Below are 21,160 nucleotides of genomic sequence, written 5' to 3'. Positions count from 1 at the left end.
TATGTTGGCTAGGCTTTAGCTAGCTGAGCAGGTGTCCAGGATCCTCACCACACTTGTGCCTCCTGTGGCAGCACTACAGTTCCCAAGCAAATTTAGGCACCCTGAGCAATATCCTGCTGCATCCCATTCATATGTCCCATTGCAGCATAAAACTGCCTCTTGAGGTCCCATATTTTTCTTCTCTGCCTTCACTGCTTCATACTCATTTTCTTCAGCCGAATCTCACTCATGATTCCCAGCTGATACTCCTAACCTCTTCCCTTCCCCTTTTGTTATTTGTCTGTACTTACTGCTGCTCTTCTCAGGTTGGATATCATCAGTACCTGTTATTTTCTTTATTATTGACGGAGTAGAGACCAAATCTGCTATTCTCCACAACACTGCCATCTCCAGGATATCTGCTTTTAACTCCAGTCTTAGGTGACAAACGTCACCTTTTGCTTTACAGCCCCATATCCATGGCAATGCCTCCCTCTGAGTCGATTTGAATCAGTTTTGCTTCAAGTAAGATTTCCCAAGAGATGCTAGGAAGTGCTCCTGTAACAGTGTCAGTACAAATAGATGCCTATTCACCCAGACACGCACAATGCTGCAACAGTCATGGCTATTTCATACTCTCTCAGGGGGAAGTGTGTCTGCTGCATTGAAGCAAGTGGGGCTTGAGCTGAGCTGCTGATGGAACCAGGAAACTGTGCACTAATTAGTTAATTGGTTGAAAGAGCCTGCATCATATTGGATGTGTTTAACATATACACTGGCCCTGCTTTTGTGGGGAAAAAAAAAAAAAAAGAAGCAACAACAACAAAAAAACATTTTGCAAAGCCGTCAGCTTCGTTAATCCCAATTTTGCCTTCACTTATCCCAGTGTTACATTGACAGGCTGGCTGATGCTACTTTGTACTCAGGCATATTATTCAAGCATCAAATCAGGAGTGAAATCTGAATCACTTCTTTCTTTTATGCTCTGCTATGACTTCAGTTTGCTTTGTCATAAAAGGACGGTGTGAGTCACTGATTCAAAGGGGGGAAGCAAGAGCATCCCTTTTTTACAATAACAACAAAACAACAACAACAAAAGACGTGTTTTTGGAGAGAGACAGAGAAATTTGCACACAATCAGAAGTCTTGTGACTTGCCCATGTAACCACAGTCCCAGCCCATCCAGAAAAACTGCTTTTTATGCCACTTTGCAAAACTGTGATTCATCCACTTTGTGGTGAACTGTTCTGGTCAAACACATCTTCTCTTCTCCTTTGGTTTACTCACTCCACCAGAGACACACAAGGTTCTCATAATGAACTGTTCAGAGTAATCAAGAAATATTCAAAATACTATTGTTTAACCTTGAAGTTTCTTGGGGAAAAAAATAAAACAAGAAAATTCATGGTGTATAGGAAGAAAAACTTTGGGACTTCCTAAAGTTTGGAGTTTTGAGACTGTTTCTGATAACAACTAGAGGAGTGGGGCTTCTGTACTGTGGAACAAAATAAAAATCACGAGAGTATGGACATAAAATCCGCTTGGAAGTATGAACTTTGTGATCTCATAGAGGATTTTCAAACAAAATGAATGAAACTGCTGCCAAAGCCAGAATGGATATGAGGATTGAGTAGGGTAAGAGGGAGGAAAACAGTGACTCCTAAAGACAGAGGAGATAATGGCTTAGAGAAATTTTGTGATTAGGGAACAACTCATTCATCTGAAAAACTGTGAGACAATTGTGAAAATTACCTGGGAAATAAAATATATGTATATATGGTAAGGGTGAGAATCTAAACTGATGTCAGGGAAATTGCAGCAGAAGAATAGGTGATGATTAGAGCCTCTCTTATTCTGCAGACATGCCAATATTGAGTCTTCCAAAATCACAGTGATAATTTACACCATTGAAAAATATACAGAACCAGATTTCTTCTGCGTGTAATGTTAGGAAAGGTCAGACAAACTGAGGTACTAATGCTTTTCTGAATGGCCCGATCTCTGTAATTCTGCACACAAAATGCCTGTAGCATTTAATCAGAGCATAGGATCAAGCTTATGATGTCTCATTTTATTTATGGCATTTTTCAGAAATGCCATTCAAACAGTAGTCTTCATGCCTGAGTTTTTGTGCACAGTAAAAAAATAAAAAAATAAAAACACAAGGATTTTCCCAGAACACTTTTATTTGGTAAGGTCAGAGGCTGATTTTTGAAGATAAAGTCTTTCAGGAGTAACACATATTAAGCACCTTCCAAAAATGGAGGTTTCTAAATATTCTACCTTACAAATCTCTGCCACCTATATTTTTAAGTGTCTTCAGATGTAAAACATGCAGAACTTGCTTGAAGAGCTTTACAGGAAGATGTCAGGCACCTGATTCCTGCAGAAACACATTTGATGTCGAGTGCCACTCCCCTTTTGCATTTGCCCACTTCATGCTCCCTAAACAGATCATAATGAGTGATTTTAATATTCCAATCATGCAAATCTTCCCCCAAGATTTCAATAATGCCAACAAGGTCTAATGTATACTCATAAATGAGCTATTCCAATTCCAATTCTTGTTTATTACTCAGACTTCCAGCATTAGAGTATAGGCAATTAAAGAATTTTTTTCTCTTCACATCCCTTGGTGCTGCCTTGATTAATTTTGTTCTTGACATCTTAATTTTGTGCTAAATGAATGCTCATTCATTCCTCCCTTTCTGCCTTCCCCTCTTCCTAGCTTAACACTCTCCTGACTACTCAGCTTGATGCCTCGAAAATGTGTTTCTCTCCTGTGAAATTGGAGAACATCTCACCAAAGCAGGTCTTTCCATTTCTTACAGCCACAAATGTCTGCCTCACTCTATCGAAGTTTTTTAATGTTTCTCTTCCTGTTTTTTGTTGTAGTTTTCCTCTTATTAGAAATAAGACTTGGACAAAAGATCTGCAGTATACAGGATCTGCAGTATACATCCACATTCAGTCTGTGGTAGGGCTCATAAAGAGTGTGACGAGCTCTGGTGCACCACCAGCAGTAGGAACCCTGGGCACCATAAGCCTGTCCACTCTTGCAGTAATATATTGTGATGGGTTTGTGATAGCATGCAACCTCTTTGTCTACGGGATAATTAATTTCATTATGAACAGTGTCTTCAGCACAGCTGGTGGGATTCGTGTGACCAAATGTAGAGACATCAGAGGTAAATTTCTCCTTCTCCACCTTTATAGTCAGAAGAGAGACATAAGGCCTTTTAGGGAGAAATTAATCTGAATTAGGGTAGATAAATCATGTCTGAAAAATGCCTGTTGCACTTTGCAGGACAGGATGAACCATTCAGCTGTAGTTTTCTGTAGCTGAGACCTGTAAAAGATTCCGGGGGTCATGACACACCATCACAAACAGCAATTCAAGCTTTTGTAGCTCTATTTGGGGGTCTCTGCTCTGAGCTGTGTGAAGGCTTGTGGATGTTCATTCAGAGAGTATATTATGTCAGACACCATATAGAAATACAGGAAAAGGCAGCCCATTCTCCAGGGTATTTGTAATCTAAATGAAATCTTTTATTCCTATCCCTTTCCTAGCTTGGCGTAATGAAGAATAATTTCTAAAACATTTAAAATCCTTCCTCCAGCTTTGCAGATCATGACTGTTTCTCTGCCTGGCCATTTGAGATACTGAAGAACCGAAGACATACCATATGCAAAGCATGCTCAGTTAAAAATACACCACATTCCACCTCTGGCACGCAACAGCCGCACGTGTGCTTGTGCCAAACTGTTGCTGTTACAGCATTTCCAAGCCAGGCATTTCAAGTTCTACTGACAGAAACCTGTTGTGGGATGTAGCTGTTGAAGCTGGTAATCATGCGGGACACTGGGATGGTGAGCTGCTGGTGTCCCGTTGAAATGTATGCTTGTAAGGGACCCATGGCAGATCAGGTTGCCATCCTGCAGCTGTGATTTACTCTGACCTGATTTAATTTCTGCAGGTGCTGATTAAAAGTGCCCGCAATAACTGCAGCTATAGCTCAGAGGAGGGGAGAGCCAGATTGCCCTACATCTGCACCTCCTTGGATACGGCCCCTTTTTCCATCTGGATGTTTTCTTTAAGGTGAGATTTAAACTTTTTTTTTTTTTTTCTTCCCCTAAGGTTTTATTTATTTGTTTGTTGGGGGCAAAGCAGATGTCCCTGGAACCGGCTCATAGAAATACAGCTGGTAGAAGCAGAGGTTTTAAATTGTTTCAGCTGCTCAAAATAAGATCATGTCCATGATCATTTGCTCCTTGGCCCTAATCTTTTCCATTTTATCCCAATTTAATGCTCGTGTTTCTACTGGTGAAGTTCAATCTGGAATCTTTCCTTTCTTCTCCAAGGAGAACAGACCTACAGATGAGTATCAAGAGTCTTGAGCTAGGCTCAGCTCATAATTTTTCTTGCTCATGATCCTGGTGTTAGAGATGTTAAAAGAAAGCTTATTTGAAAGAGGTGGGATTCATGTCACCTAGCTTTTGGTGTGGGATGAAATTGCAAATTGAGACATCTATATTTCAGTGTCTCCATCTATGTTTTTCTGTGCAATTTGTGACTCCAAATTCCCAAAATAGTCAATGTAAATGCAGAATCACATCCGTTTGTCTAAGCATGGGGTCTAGTGCTGGTTTTAATGGTCTGGGGTATCTTCCTGACCTCCAGCAGCAGTCTAAGAAGTCAAGAGTCTACCCTAAATCCTGGCCACACAGCTCAGTCCCATATGGGTATCTCTTATTCCCCACAGCACTTCCCATTGCTCTTCAAACTCATGGTTTGCGGCTAAACAAAGACCCAAAGTATGTGTTGTGTTGTGTTTTTTGTTTGTTTGTTTTTTGTTTGTTTGTTTGTTTTTCTTTTCCCCTGGAAAATACCTTTTTTGTTTACTCTTGTTCCCTGGATTTCAAAAAGGGCAGTGACAGTCTTTTCCTATTCCTCCCAGTTCTTGTTTCTCTCACCCATATGGGGCTCGTTAGAGAGAACAGTGATGCTCCCAGACCTCAATGGGGTCTTATCCTGGCTGGATCTATAAAGCATGCAGTGATTAGCAATTCCATAAGGCAGTCCTATTGTATCTCCATCTGCATCTGTGTTCATGGAGGAAAAGGCTCCTGGGACCATGCAAACAGCAGTGCTGCCATAACTGGGGAGACATTGCAGGGAACATAGAGAGGAAACTCAGTGTGGCCAAAGGAAAAACCTGAAACTTTTCTAAACAGGGTCCTCTGTCTTCACAAGATAGAAATGCTTTGGCAGTGTAACACTGAAAACCACAAGACTGTACCCTGGAAACCTCTGTTAAAGCAATTAAATCAAACTGTGCTACATGGTATTAATTTAGAATTTCAATTAATGCCTATAATTTGCTATCAGCTTAGGCCAAGTCATCTTCTCAAACCAAAGCTGTCCCTTCCTTGACTGTTTCCTTGAACAATATGAAGATGGAAGCAATTTGTCAGCATAATCTGATTTAATGTGGTGACTAATCATTCTCAGAAGAAAGTATGGATTGAGTTTGTCAGACTGATTATATCTGAAGCATGACAGAGGAGGGGGCTGACCAATTCGGCTAGCATGATCAATGCAGATTCTCAGGACCTGAGCTGATCCCTGACATTTCCAGGTAAATTCAAAGTAACTTCACTTTATTAGCTAAGTGTAGGATGGCTCTATTTGCTTAACTAAGGCAGCTTGAGTTCCCCACTTCCAGAGGTGAATCCTGTTTCTATTTTCATGATGCAGTGCTGACTGCATGGTTCCCTGTTTCAGATGGAGACCGTGTTCCCCCAAACCCACCTTCTCACTTGTTTTGGTATTCATGTCCTCTATTAGAAGAACCTGCACATAATTTATTTTTGTTTTGTTTCCTGGAAGAGTTGCTGGCTTTTCAAATTTGTTCATCACAAAACTGGCTTTATTATTATTATTATCATCATCATTATTTTGGTCCTGCTTTGTAGAATTTTCATTACATCAGTGGCTCTTGTCTCAGACACTGTTGATGACCAACCCTGCATCCTGCAGTGCAAAAAGAAAGCCGGTGTCCAGAAAGTCACTTTCCTGAGCACTTGTCTCTGTTCCCCTCATTGGCTAAAATTTCATCACCACTCATGTAAATATTGACATTTGCCAGGGACTTTCTTTTGTGCTTTCATTCCCCACTGAAAACAGCTTGATGTTTTTCTTCTGAGTTTGCCTGGACTTTTTCCTAGCTCTAATCTTTTATCCAGCCTTTCTCTAAAGAACCTGTAAGAAAGAAATCCCCTTTTGTAAAAACTTTTTACTTTATTTTTTATTTTATTTTTCTTGCTGCAAACATTAATACCCTGCACAGATACTCTGGGAACTTTTCAATGTTCTTATTTTATTTTATTTTATTTTTTTAACTGCGTGACACAAGAAACTACAAGAGGAACATTATCTCTGCAAGGCAGCTAGTCATTGTACTTGCTTCTAAGAGCTGATCCTTGTTTTGTTTGACTCACTAGCTGTTTTGTTCTGGCAGCGATGCGCTGGAATATCCTTGCACTACCTCAGTAGCACTTGATTTCCTCCCTTTCAGTGCCACTTCTGCAGTCAGCCTGTCCTCGCCATGAACAAACCTGTCAGCATCTGGCCCATTAATAATGACTTGTTATGAAATACAAATTAATCAAGCACTGAGATTATTGTGCTGCATTTCCCAGGACTTGTTATCAAGAGTGATTGCGCAGACATCTTGTTGCATGGGGGTAGATTGCATTTTGGTTGGAATTAACTCGCAACAGCTGCTTTATTACTGTGATGTATTTTTATGTAGGATGAAAGATGTGAATATCACTTGAGCCCAACAGATCTGCGCACAGAGGAGTTTACAGTCTGAGGAAGAGACAAGGCTGGAGCAGATGACAATAAACAAGGGAATGGGACATGTGTAGTTGTAATTCAGTCTGAAAATTTTAGCAGAGACTTTATTCGTTTATCCTCTTGCTCTTCCTTATTTAGAGAACAGCTATAGGACGCATTAATCAAGTAGGTGAAGAGTCAAGAGCTTTATCTTTAACAACATTAAAATTTTTCTTGTTGAACTTTCTCCCTGTGGACCCAGTACTCAACTCTGGCCAAGTATCACTCAGCTGAGGAGCCATAGGAAGCAGATAAAAACAGGTTAAGAGGGATTTATTTCAAAGAAACAGCAAGTATATTTTGATCTGAGAGACATAATCGTTTAATACAAGAGTGCATTTTAAGCATCTTAATATATAGTTAATCTGTATGCTGAACTTCGCTCTCAATCCACGTAACCCAGCTACCATTGTTCAGCTATGTTACAAACATTGTAAAACAACAGAAGGTGCTAAACGAGCAACTGGGAGAAAAATGGACAAGATGCGCATCTTTTCAAATGTAAATAAGAGCAAACTGACCTGCAAAGGGAGAATATAACGGGTAAATACACAGTCAGAACTTTGTCAGTTGTGACTGAAAAGGATGTGTGGTGACCCTGCCCAGACTGATGCACACAGGGTTTGTTTTTGTTGCTTTCCAAAAGTGCGCACAAGCCTTTGGCTGCAAGGATATGATATATGCAAGGACAAAATGTTAGGAGACAGAGAAGCCTGGGGCAAGCGATATTTGGGGCATCTGTTACAAAATGCGTGGGTACCAGAGGCTTAAAAATTCTTGGGAGCAAGAGTTATAACTCCTGATCTGGGAAATGCCGTGTGCCAGAAGCAGTTGTGACCAAGATGCGTTTATATGAAATTGATCTTCTAATTCCCACAGCCCATTAAAGATCCTTCTCCTTTGTGAGAAACCTCTTCAGATCCTCTCACCCACTTCCCCCACCCCAACATATTCACCCCCTACCAATTCCAGTTTGTACCCTGCTCTAGTGCTTCTAATTTTCTGAATATATTTCATGATGACTTTTGCCCATGGAAATGCTGAGGAAGCTGCTGTCGGGTGTACCGTGCCTTTCCTCAGCTGAGTTTTTATCTTTTAAGAACACTTTAAACCTGCCAGAGACAAAATGGGATATGAAGAACCAATTTCAATTACAAGTGTGTGAGGTGGTTTCCCAGCAACAGGAGTATTTAAAAGCAACAAAAATTAGCATACCTTAAAAAAAAAAAAAAAAAAAGGAAAAAGCAGTAGCAGCAGCCGGTGATTTTCATGCTTTAATATTTTGTATTCATTAGAAAGTACATTTTGAGCATTGCTTCTGCCTGAAGGCACAACCCAAACTCATCTTAAAATCACGTCTCTCCTTTCTTCATTGAAAAGTACTTACAACTTTAGAAAGACAGAGAGGGAAAAAGAATAGGTGGGAAGAAAGAGACAGATTAGACTGGAAACATAACTGGTTGGAGCTGAGCTATTGACTTCTCTCAATGGATTAACAATCCCTTCTCCTTTAGGATCCAGCTCCTCTTTTGATCCACACAAAGAAATATTCCATCTCAAAATTTCCTTTTTTTCCTCCCCTCCTTCCCCTCCTGTCATCTTCACTGTACACACATCCCTCTCTGTTCTCTCTGGACACTACAGTTTTTCTCCAGAACCTCTGACCTGACAGATAAATCTGGGAGAATTTACACCGTGAAAGAGCTGTTTTAGAACAGAGTTAACAAATCACAGACATTGTATCCCAGAGCAGCTAATGCAGGTTTTAAATGCAAGGAGAGGAAGGATAATATCAACAGACACCAGTAAGACCCATAGCATCCCAGTAAGCTCAAGTGCAAGAAGAAACTGAGACAGGCTAGAGATTTGTGTATGCCCCTTTAACCTTGAAGGATTTGTAGTATTTGGGACACTCATGTCCCCTAACACCTTATACCTGACAACAGATGTGCATGGCAGTGACATTCTCTTTGTATAGGTCTAGAGGAGGGCAAAAAAAGCAAAGGAAAATGAGTTATGTCCTACATAAGGATAGACTTCTACTGCGTAGACACTGCATCACAGAAATGATACTGGGACTACAGGATCCTGAAATCACAGCTGCTCTGAGGGCATGGGAGACAAAAGTGGCTGCATGGAGCCACAGGGAAAGGCCCAGCAAGCCAAGTCTCTGACTGTGGGAAAAGCAGATGCCTGTGGTGATACTTCCCTGGTATAGAAAAAATGAAGTTTAACAATGAACTGGTTAAAGCAAAGAGCTTCTGGCTAGCTCAGGAACAAAAAGAAAGCTCTCCAACCTTGGAAATTTATTTCCCAGTCCTTTTTGTTCCTCCAAAAATTTTCTGTTCTTCAGCAAAGCATTTCCATTTTCAGCCCAAGTTGGACCAGAAGAGCAGTCCTATGGATTTATATGGTCTTGGTTTATGTTATCCAAAGACAGACATCAAAGACATCTGTTTCTTTGCACAAAATCAGCAGGAGACAGATCACTTGCACTGCAAGAATTGTCCTGACAAGATCAATCTTTGACATTTTGGGATGTGAAGAGATGATTTTGGTTAATCTGCTTTGTCTGGGCTGCTAGGCATCCAGAAATCCTGGCCAAATGTTCATATTCTTTATTGCATGGCAGCATTTCTAAGTGAATAAAGGAAGATATATCAAGGGGAGCTATTGGAGAAAAAGTGCCATCAGAGGAGCGCAGACAATAAATATTTTGCTTCTCTAAAGGTTACTGATTGACTGATGAAAAAGTAGGGGGAAGCAAATTTATCTTCCTGCATCAATTCTAATAATAGGACAAAATCACTTATCATGTGGCCCGTAAACTCCTTGTCTTGTACCTCTTCATATACAAACTTTTTAAAGCAATTGCAGATTACTCCAAGTATGAGGATCCAACAAGGGTTCGAGCCTCCTGCCTACATACAGGAGCCTTGTAGCAGATGGGATGCTGTCTGAGACATCCCTGTAGGGTTGTCATGTACAGCTCAGGGTCTGCAGGAGGCCTGCACTGTCTGTAACAACAGCTGGAGGCCAAGCAGGATCTCCCAATTTCACTGTGTACCTGTGCTTGGGCTACCAGATTGAAACCCCCAAGGCGAGAGCCTGAATCCTGTCCTGGGCTCCTGCATTTATTACAGAGGTGACCTTGGAGAAGACAAGGTGGCAGCCAAGAAGCTACAAAGCATAATGAAATTAAAGAGATAAAAGTGGGTGTAGACAGCTGCCTTTCCCCTTCCCTGCAAGGAGCAGAGAGAGGGCCCTGGGGAGACCTGTGAGCTCAGATTCTCAACAGGCGAACTGTCAGCAGAAAGCCTCTGGGAGCCAGGTATTTGCAATTTAAATGGATTGAAATCAAAAGCAAGTGCCATCCATGAAGTTGCTGGTCAGCAATAAACTAGTTTTTAAAGTTTCTTTATAAATAAAAAAATAAAATAAAAAATTATTAAAAAACAAAAAAAAAAAAACAAAAACAAAAAAACACAACTTGAACTGACTGCTGCCATCCCTTAATTCAAGTCATTCTCTTAACAATGCCCATTCTCTGCAAAACCACCCAAATACTGATGGTTCGTTTACTCTGAGCAGCAAAAATCCCTACAAAACTTCCTACTTTCCTCATGTCACATTTCTCACTGCCCCATCTGGTGTCTGTATCTCCCTGCAGCCTCAGCAGTAATGAAATGGAGCAGCTTTCTCTCATAATAAGAGTTTATTCTCCCTTATCTCCCAGGCCATCTCTGAGGCTGACTTTCTCCATAGTTCCAGCCATCCAAGCCTGGAACTGGAGGAGGGAATGATGGCAGTGAGGCTGCCATGGAAATTAGGAGCATGGAGAAAGAAAATCTGTTGGGATGTGGAGGAAATAAATGGGAGGACTATTCTGAAAGATCATAGCTGCAGTTGATCGTGCTATATGTATACATGTGCAATTGGTAGAAGTTTTACAAAGCTCTGAGAATTCAATTTATTCTGAGATGTTTTAAACATAGGATGGAGAATTACTTTGTTTAGGAACACTTTAAAAATCTTGAGATAACAGCAGTGCAAGGCAGGCATAATATTTTCTTTATAACTATTAGTCTGGCAGTCAATGTGGAAAACACATCCTTACACATGAAAAAATAATATAGTTTTTGTGAAGTTTCACTTAAAAAAATACTGGAACAAGTTAAAAGGTAACAAAGTGCATACTAGTGTGAACAGGGGGCTGATTTCTCAGGCTGCAATTGTCTCCCAGAGGAGAGGCAGAGCCTTGGCTAAGGGGAAGGAGGTGGGTGGTGGAAGCAGACAAAAACACCTGCCTGTGGCTCCCAAGGGTGCAGAGATGCTTCTGGCCATGTCTGCAAGTGGGAAGGAGGGCACTGCACTGGAGACACCTTGTAGGGATGTGGAGGGACCTGTGCCATGGGGAGTGAGCAGAGGGAAAGGGCAAGGACATGTGTGAGGGTGGATATTCCCACTACGAGAGTACTTTTGTCCCCATCCTCCAAGCAATATATCTCCTTTTCACCTACAGTGCTGAGAAGGAGTTAAAGATACTGCAAAGCTGGCTGAAAGAAAACCCCCACCAGGACTGATGTTGATGCTGTTTGATCTCGCAGCTTGGGTGGGGGCTCGGGGGAGTTTTGATCTCTGGAGGTAACTGAGAGAAACGATTCCTATCTGTTGGGGCTGGCGGTGCAGGGCAGCAAATCGCACATCAGCTACCTCAGCTAGCTGACTGCAAGATGTGGAGTTAAGCACAGTCACATTCACAGCCTCGTGCTTCGTTAGTAAATTACTCTATAATGAACTGGTACGTAATGACTACTCTATTTTCTTCCATGGCTAATGCCCTGTTGGTATCTCATCCATAGACTCGCTTGAGCAGAAAAGGTGATTTACAGCACAGCTGACCTATCCCTGGGACAGGCAGCAGCCTGATCCCTCTTGGGTTTAGCGTGAGCTAGCCTGAACCCTAAAAGAGGAGAAGGAAAAGACTAAGAAGAAATGCAGTGCTGGTTATGCTGGAGAGAAACGTTCGATCATTTCATTAACCCGATAATGTTTCAAACTAAGACCTTAATGGTACAATCAATAACTCAGTCTGTGATCAGTTTGTTAGTCAGTCTCAAATGCTTTCGTTTTAATAGGGAATTCCCAGAGGGATCATGAACTATTGCTCATAAACAGTAATTTGGGGTGTGTGCAAAGCATGACTTCTGGTTTTTACTTTGCTTTTTTCTGACAGCATCATTCAGACTGCTGCTGGATGGCAGCCCCAGGTGCCTCAAAATCCTCCATCCTCCACCAGACTTCACAGACTAAACTTTTTCTGCTTCTGCTTCAGCCCCAAATCATTGGCCGTGTAGCTATAATGTAGCAGCACAACCTGCGGTCACCTTCACAGAGCTCATGAGCCCAGCTCAGCTACTTCTTAATTCATTGTGGGCTCTCATCTGCCTGGAAAACCCCACGCAGACACCTCCAAGACAGGCTCTGCCCCTTTGACAGCATCAGGGCATTGTCCCCCCTTTATTCTTCCCTTCCATCTTCCCTTCTGTAAAGATTTCTAGCTCAGCGATAAAAAGCTGCCAGATACTATCTCAGGTGCTCAAGTACACTTGAAACAAAAAACCCTGAAAAAGGTCCAAATCTCACAGGCAGGGAGCATTCCTTAGCTCTTTGAAGGCACTCAGCCCCAAGGGAGGTGGGCGAGGGGAACGTACATGGCAGCATTTGATATTTGAGCTGGCTGCAAAACAGCAGAGTGATTTCTTTGTGCAGTTTCAGCAGCAAGAAATGGGGGCACTTCCTTTCTGCTTTGCTGAGTAGAATTTTATCTTTTGGTTTTGACACTTATTAATTTTCCACTTATTAGGCTGCCTGTGAGATTTTCTTTGTTGTTTTTCTCTTTTTCATTATTATTTAAACGATCAGCGCATGCAGAGTTTTCATTGTCAAACTAAACACACTGAGTAAATACAGTCCCCGAAACAGGAGATTTTATCTGGGAAATCCGATGAAATTATGTGGCTGACAGTTGTTCAGATGAGCTTCCTCTGCTAAAGTACAATAGCAAATGATATCCTTCATTCCCTTTCCCTTCTCTTCATTATGCATTGGAGGGAAGGGAGCAAGAGAAAAGAGCAGCTGTCCTGGCGTTGCATTTATTCTGCTGCAATGAATGCACTGCACACAAGCAACAAAGCGCTCATGGTGAGCACAATGCTTAGCAGTGAGATTACACCTAGGGTATAACGTGATACGTGACCGGCTCCAGGTTGCAATGACTTGCTAAGTCAGCCAATTTCTTTTTCCTTGTCCTTCTGTGGCAGAAGAGCATCTGAGAAGTGAACAGAGATTATGCTGATTCCTGCCCAGAGCTCCTCACTCTTGCTGGATATAGCCTGGAGTTAATGTACTTGAGCAGTGAGGCAGCTTTCTAAAGGACTTGCTCTGTTCATGGCATAAATTTTACTGCAGAGGGGAAAAGCAGGTTCAGCCTTGCCTGTTAGCCATACTTCTCATGTGGCTTATAATGAAAGAAACCACATAACTTTAGGAAAAGCTGAAATCTGAAGGACTGTGGGTGGTCGGGGTGGAGGGGGAGCAGCATGCTCATCCCATCCCAAGGGCACAAAACTGAGCCTGGCATCCCACAGAGACCGTCAGGCTTTAGGCTAAGGGGATCAGCCAGTATGAGCAAAATAGCTTAAAACATGGTGTGGGGTGGGACTGGGCAGGGGAATGGCTCAGATTCTGACTTATCAGGCAGAGTGGTCATCCACCATAGATATAGAGTCCCTATATCCTGATACAGCATCCCTGTAACTGGTGGGCTCAATTTGAGAAGAGGTTGGGCCCAACTGGCAATGATGTAGAAAGAATGTCTGTGTGTGAAGTAATTCAACATGTAAAGCAACTTCAGCCCTTCACATCTATAGGCCTGATTCTCAGAAAGGTGTCTCATTTTTCAGACTGCCAGGGCCTCAAAACAAAGCTTATGGTACTTACTCCTCCTTTTAAGTCTCTCTCCCCAACAGTGGTAAGTGGATTTCACATGAAAACCAGAAGGTTGTAGCCAGGCTCCCAACTCTTTGCTTTTGTAGTTTGCCAAAACCCACAACCATCCAGCCAAGAGGACTGGAACTGAATTGGTTCCATGACTCCTACCTGAATGTAATAAAACGGGAAACTGGATGAAAAACAAGATATCAAGATATCTGTATGATCCTCACAAACAGTGTCATCAGTGAGATAAGGTGATGGTGGAGACAGGGAAGGGTATCAAACATACTTCTTGTTTTCACCTCTCATTAAACACGTTTTGATTGTTTTCTTAACAGAAATTGGCAGAGAAAGCTCAGCACATTAATTAGGTTGTAATCCAAAGCTAAAAGACATTAAGAAAGAGAGATAGAAAACCTGGCTCTGGGTACACACTACCGTGGGCCCACGGGAGAAAAGTCTGTGATTAAGACAATCATATCTAAATTACAGAGCACAGAACAATGTGAAGAAAGGCACAGAGCCAAGTGAACACCAAACCAGCACTTCCAGATGAAGCTTCCATAGCTGTTGTTTAATTTGTGGCAGAAAGTGTTTGTAGATGGCAGAAGATGACACTACAGGTTCCCAAATCTACTCAGAGGTAGCAAAAATGAGCAATATCAGTCTGAGGTTGAGGTCTTCTGTCTCCATCTCCTGTGTTTCCACCTAGAGACCATCACCTCCTGCCATCCATTCTACCATGGTACCTCTGAGGATTCTTTACAATGATACCAGTAACTTCTTTTTAGTTTGCAGGTCAGGAAACTGAGGCATCAAGGAAGCTTGACTTGCCCAAGGACTTCTCAGAGGTCTAGTACAGAGGAATATAATTGTGGTCTCTTGAGCTCAATCCACTATCAATCCTTGAGCTCAATCCATTACTCAGTCGTGTAGCTGATTTTTGGAGCTTAACATGCATGAAAGACTATGCTTGAAACCAAATTCTTCATTGCAAAAGCTGATGGATATAGGTTACATGACTGGTGAGACACAGAATCATAGAATCATAGAATATCCTGAGTTAGAAGGGACCCACAAGGATCATCAAGTCCAACTCCTGGTACCACACAGGTCTGCCCAAAAATTCAGACCATATGGCTAAGAGCATAGCCCAAACACTTCTTAAACTCCAACTTATTTCAAACAATGCATGTACCTGAAAACTAGAGTATAACTAATGCTCAACCCATGTTAATGTTCATCTTTGCTGTCCTGGCTCAGATTGCGTTGGGAAAAAGTCCTTTAAGGGACTTTTAGTCGTTTAAGTCCTAATTAGTCCTAGGTATTAGTCCTTTAAGTCCTAATTCTTCAAACTTCAGGCAGTGCAAAGTATACTGTACTGCATTAGGAGATGGAGCCAGAAGTAAGAGATGACACTCGTCATTGGTGTTGATAGCTGCTCAGGCTTTTCAGACAGAGGTATCTCGGAGATATCTGGAGAGACATGTTCAACTGGGGCACAGCTGCATGGTTTTCCTTCCAAGCTGGCTGGATTCTGGTGGGCTTTGGGTGGTGGTACTGATGGTGAAGAATTTGACCCTATTGGACGTTTGGCATCCTAGTCAGAACCACCACACATTACTTCTCTTGGTCAAAAATGAAATGCCAGTAACTTCTAGATTTATTTTATTTTATTTTATTTTATTTTATTTTATTTTATTTTATTTTATTTTATTTTATTTTATTTTATTTTATTTTATTTTATTTTATTATTTTATTTTATTTTATTTATAGCCGTCCATGAAATAATATATGCTTAAAATCTCTAGCCTGGAGGAAGACCTGTATAGGGTACACATTAAGTGTCTCACTTTATAGAAGTCTCCATATTACCCTATATACACTACCCATATGTATTCAGAAGAACAGCCCACTGAAGTCCCACCAAGATTTGACATCAGACTGTGCTAAGGTGCCTGTTGGCTAACCAGCAAGGAGTTACAGCAGACTCTGTGTGCCTCACTGCAGTCCCCTGCACAGGTAGAGGTATTTTGGAATATATGGGCAAGCCAGCGGGCACTTTCCAAATGATCTGGAGACCCTTCATCCTTCTGAACACACATAACCAGTGCATTGTAACATTTCAAAAGCATCTCACAACCCTTGCCTTCTTCATCTTCTTGCTTTGGCCATGTAATAGGGACATTTACTATTGAATAATCAGCCTCTTCCTAATCAGGATCCTAATTATCACGTCCTCAGCCTCCTCACAGCGCTGGTTCAGAGATGAAGCACATGTACTTCTCACTTGATCTCTGCTCCATGATCACCATTCATCTGGGAAATGGGCTTGCAAACCCTTCTGCAGCTCACTTGGAGCTGTTTTGTCACTCTTCCATCATGCTAATACTTTCCCTCTTCCTGCGTTCACTCTTGGATGCACACTGAGTGTGTTTACATCAAATTTTGCCTTTATTCTGCCCTCAGACAGGGTGGGAGAGAGTTCTGAGGAAGAGGCATTTTGTAATAACAATACCATTATTATTTTACTTGTGAACATTTTACCCTTCTACTAGATTGGATTTCACTCTGGCTATAGTTCTTTGAATTTTAAGGACTTTTTTCTTTTTTCCTCCTTGTTTTCCTTCTTGTCTTATCCTCTGTTTAAAAGCAAAGTCATCAATAATTTTAGATGAAATGTATTTGCTGTAACTCTGCAGGATAACACGGTTTGAATGTTTTGATTGATTTACTTCTATAAAAAACAAACTGCATCAGCCATTTGCCTGTAGAAACCTTTGTTTTCTTTAAAGGTATGAGCCCTGTGCCTCATTAGTCTCCCAAGCTTTCCTTTTGGTACCTGTTGTGTTTCACACGTTTTTATAAGCTGTCTGCCTCTAATAAATGAAATTATACTTCAGCTGTAAAGTGTTCCCATAAGCAATCAAAGAAATGCTGCCTTGTAGTCTCTGAGAATAAGCACCATCAGTACCATTGTCACATCATCAAGATGTAATACAGCCTGGTTATTAGTTTTATGCTACTCTGACAGCTCGGGTGGTGAAACATCTCTAAAAACTCAGTGCTGGAGGAATCAAAGAATTGAAAATCATCATATACCAGGCTAAGGTGCTTGGCACTACAATATTACATCTGACTGTCCGGCAGAAGGGTGGCTTGATTCAGCAAAACCCCTTGAATGATATCACTCAAAGGTCAGAAGCTGAAATCAGGTGAATTAAAAGTAAAAATCACTTGCAGGATCATTAGCATGATTGGAACTATCAGCACGAGTTACAAGACCCATGACGGCATTTTCAGAGAGCTCCAGAGAAGCCCAGCTAAGCCTCCTTTGGGATCCACAGGCAAGTACAAACTTGTTGTTTGCTTTTGCTCTGCTTTCTTGCTTCAAAGAGAGAGAATTGAGAGGATTGTGTTTTTCCTGGGGCATCTTTAGGTCAAATGAGAAGATGAATGCAGCGGTGCGTGTGCTCTGGTCTGTTCTTGTCTCACACCTACGATGTAATCTGGAGGAAGAGGATGGGTTAGCTCATGACACACAGCATTATTCCATTTCGGAAGAGAGCAGGCTGCCATCCTGATCCCCTTTTTCCTAGCACTGGCCTGGCATCCAGTGATGGTAAGTTTGAATTCCTGAGGTTTTTATGCATCTCTCCAAGGTTAGGTACTTGCTGGCTCAGCTTAGGGCACCATTGGGTGTGAGTGGAAGCAGCCCCACAAGAAAAGAAAAGCCGCAGAGCCTGTAAGCAGCAGAGCATGGATATTGCAGATGGCAAGGCTGGGTGCTGCACCAAGTAAGTTGCTTTTAACACTTAAACAACTTTTATCTTAGCTTGAAATTCATTCCAGTTTGGTGATCCTTATTTATATAAAAATCTCTTTGCCTTTTCTTCTCAAACTGGGGTGAAGCAGAAGGGCAAGCAGAGAGGAAATCAGCATTCAAAACTCCTCTCCACTTGCATGCACATTGCATTACTAAAATTAACATTGCGTCTGGTTCAGTGGGATCAATGCTGTAGCCAGATTATTTACTAATTAAAACCTAGATATATCTAGGATGCAAAAAATTAAATCCCACAGACTCCAGTTTGCCCTGTTGTAACCCATCCTTGGGAAGCAGCAAGACATCCGATGTCTGCTTATTTACAGGCAGATATATATGTAGAGAGAAAGCAGATAATGATTCTTTTATTTTCAACCCCTCTATGTACAAACACGCAACCAAAACCCTATTCAGAAACTGGTGATTGTGTTCATTGTTCCAGAACACATAATAGCAAAGGGAAGCAGGAACTGCTTTAGTGAAGTAGAAATAGTTGAAGTTGCGCAAATGAGAGGGGGGCAGGGAAAGCAGCAAATAATTCTCACAGTCTAAAAGCTGCAGAGAGCCGTAAATCACTAATCCTTGCACTCTGTGAGTCTAGCACCCCTACTGAGCTACTGTAACTCTTATGATATGTCACCGGGACCTGAGGTTTAGCCACAGTTCCTAATACCTGGGCTACATCCTCCTGAATTCTGCACCAAAATTTGCATGGATTTCATGGTGGTTGAACTGGATTTTCTGGGGGCCACCTGACATTCAGACACAGTGCTCCCATGCTGTTTGGATACAGTGTCCCAGCCAGGGACATCTCCTGTATTCCTCTGGTGGGGAAGGAGAATGGCCCAGGCTTGGGTAACCAGCTCCGTTGAGCAGGAATCTGTCGTACATCTCCTGCAGGGACTGAGACAAACCAGGGCATGGGGGCCACACAGAATGGTCAATGTGCCAGTCCTGACAATGGCTTGCTCAGGAGCACTTATCTCTGGATTACACAGATCATAAGGGAAAGGTCACTGCTGGACACCTGATGAGAGGTACTCCTTGGGTAGCTTGTGGTTAAACCTCTGGTGTAGCATGTAGGCACCAAGAATTCGGTCCATTTTCCTCACTGTCCAGGGTCCTTTATTACGGTGTCCAGCCTGGTTCCCAAAAAGACATATTCTCCTGTAGGTCCTAAACACACCATCCTCATGAAGATGTGTCAGATGCCCCCAGGTCACCTCCAGTGACAAGAGCAATGTGTCAAGGCAACAGATTTCATCTCTTTATCTTTTTCCCTGTTCTGCTCCCATCTAATATTCCTATTTGCACATCATTCTGTTCTCCTCATATCAGTGGAAAGAGCTCCAGTCTCCAGGAGCTGCCCTGGTTAAAGCCATTCCCATGTTTTGGTTCCTTGAAGTTATTCAGAATTTCCTGCACAAAGGAGAACCATTAGGACTTGTAGTTTGTGCTGAGCCATCCCCCCAGCAGAGCAATTAAAATAAGAATCGTGAAAGAGCAATATTATTTTAAAAACACAGCACAGCTTCTGATATAAAATGGCACTAGGAATGGACTTGTCGAGGATTATTAGTTTCTTATTTTATTTTCAATAAAAACAGGGAAAGAAAGAGTGTTTACAAGCAAAGCAGTCTGTTCCCTAGTCAAAATATGCTGTCTGATTATGCTCTGGGACCAAGCAATTAACAATGATCAAAGAACATATTTGTCGTTAAAAAGTTAATGGGGATAAAAATATCACTATATTGATATTTTTTGCTTTTTTTTTTTTTTTTTTTTTCCCTCCAGAAATTAGACCATAATTTGATAGCATTTGACAATATAATGCTCATCATTTTTGGTTGTTTTAATGTGGGAGCAGAAGGTGGTCCTCTGCTTAAAAGCAAATTAAAAAAAAAAAAACAACAACAACACTTTTTTCCCCCCAAACCTATCTTTCATTAAAAAAAAAAAAAAAAGACTCAACAATATTTTTTAGCCAGATTTACAGATTGCACAAGGAGGTGGTTAGTTCAACTACAGCAGGAAAAGAGTAATTCTGAGGACTAATTAAATATGCTGGTATGCAGATGGTTAATTGGATTAATAATTACTTTGCATATGTATAAAGAGGTTTTATGTTTGCTCAGGCAATTTTATCAGGGTTCCCCTGGGATTAAAAAATATCATGTTAATAAATGATTGTTTCAAATAGTAAGAGAATTCTGTCTTGGTTGTGACTAAACTTTGGAGGAAGAATCTTTCTGCTTCCATCAGAAGGTAATTTAAATAGGAAAATGATTTTTATTTCTTTTTTTTTCTGTGCACTCACCTAGAGTCACTCTAGGGAAGAAAGAAAAGTGAAGCATGTTGTAATCTGCAGGAATCAGAAGACAATGGAAAAATCTGTTTTTAAGCATTTTTGGGGGGTGGGAACAAATTGCCATGGCAACTCTCTAAACGGATATGTCTTCAAGGAAATCATGCTGTTCTCTTGAAAAGTGTGATGCATAATACAACAAGCACTTGAAAGTTATCTTTGAAAGGCATGTGTACAGGAAAATCAGAAATATTTTATAAATTCAAACTTATGAAACATTCATGCTGATACACTAATGTTTCACACAGCAATTATTCTACCCAAAGGCAGGAGCTGAATTACCTTGCCGTGTATATGTGCATTTTCAAGCATGCTTTGTGGTTGGACTGATCTGGTCTATCAGCCCTTTTCGTCTGCTTCGTGAGCACTCATACAGAGCTTCTTGCCGTCAATATGTAAGTTACTACTAACTCTGATGGTTGTTCACTCAGAGAGTAAAATGTTTAACCCATTTCTTATAACATTTCCTTTTCTGACAGGTAACGTCAGTCAAAATTTTCTTATCAGCAACATCGGGACCGTCAATGTGCTGAAGACAGTGGGATGAAAAAAAAAAAAAAGAATTTGGGCTAAAAATTTCCCTGGCAAAAGGAACTCCTATTTAATCCAATTGGATGGTTTGAGGCATCTGGTCACACTGAAACTTATTTTTTGCTCACAAAATTGATGGATTCCTATCCTAGCGGAACAAGTAAGGGTCTAACCTCAGGATACACTGCCCCTATTAATGACAAAAGGCATATTTCCTTTGATACATGATATTTAGTTTCTAGGCCTCTGATCTGGAACAATAAATAAAATAAACTAGAGCCTGACCAGTACAAACACATAGGAAAAAAAAAAATAAAAGAAAAAAACAACATTGTGACTATTCATTTACATCCTTGAGATGGAGCTGTGTCCATGATATTTGCCTGACTTAGTGGTTGCTTCCAGCTACTCCTAGGCTTTTTTTCTACAAGGCTGAACATTTAAAATTAATTTAATGCAAAAGGCTGCAAAGGCATGTTTGCTTTTATTTAAACCATATTAACTATCAAAATATAGCCAAAATCAACATCTTCCCCATAAACATGTGCACCAGTTTAAAAAT

At 41.1% G+C, this 21,160-nt stretch overlaps 2 long non-coding RNA genes across 2 annotated transcripts; both read left to right on the top strand.

Moving 5' to 3' along the window:
* Positions 1 to 3,959: 3,959 nt before the first annotated feature.
* LOC119715611 (uncharacterized) lies at positions 3,960 to 20,876 on the top strand. Its single transcript, XR_005262857.2, has 4 exons — positions 3,960 to 4,078; positions 17,120 to 17,223; positions 17,316 to 17,498; positions 20,547 to 20,876. It is a non-coding gene; the product is annotated as an uncharacterized lncRNA (long non-coding RNA).
* LOC140003278 (uncharacterized) lies at positions 5,385 to 9,740 on the top strand. The gene is made up of 2 exons (XR_011811632.1): positions 5,385 to 5,618; positions 6,795 to 9,740. It is a non-coding gene; the product is annotated as an uncharacterized lncRNA (long non-coding RNA).
* Positions 20,877 to 21,160: the final 284 nt, after the last annotated feature.

The sequence above is a fragment of the Anas platyrhynchos genome, chromosome 1 (genome assembly GCF_047663525.1).
Source record: "Anas platyrhynchos isolate ZD024472 breed Pekin duck chromosome 1, IASCAAS_PekinDuck_T2T, whole genome shotgun sequence".
In the NCBI taxonomy this organism is placed as follows: Eukaryota; Metazoa; Chordata; class Aves; order Anseriformes; family Anatidae; genus Anas; species Anas platyrhynchos.
The sequence above is the reverse complement of the archived record's forward strand: the minus strand, read 5'-3'. Positions and strand labels throughout refer to the sequence as shown.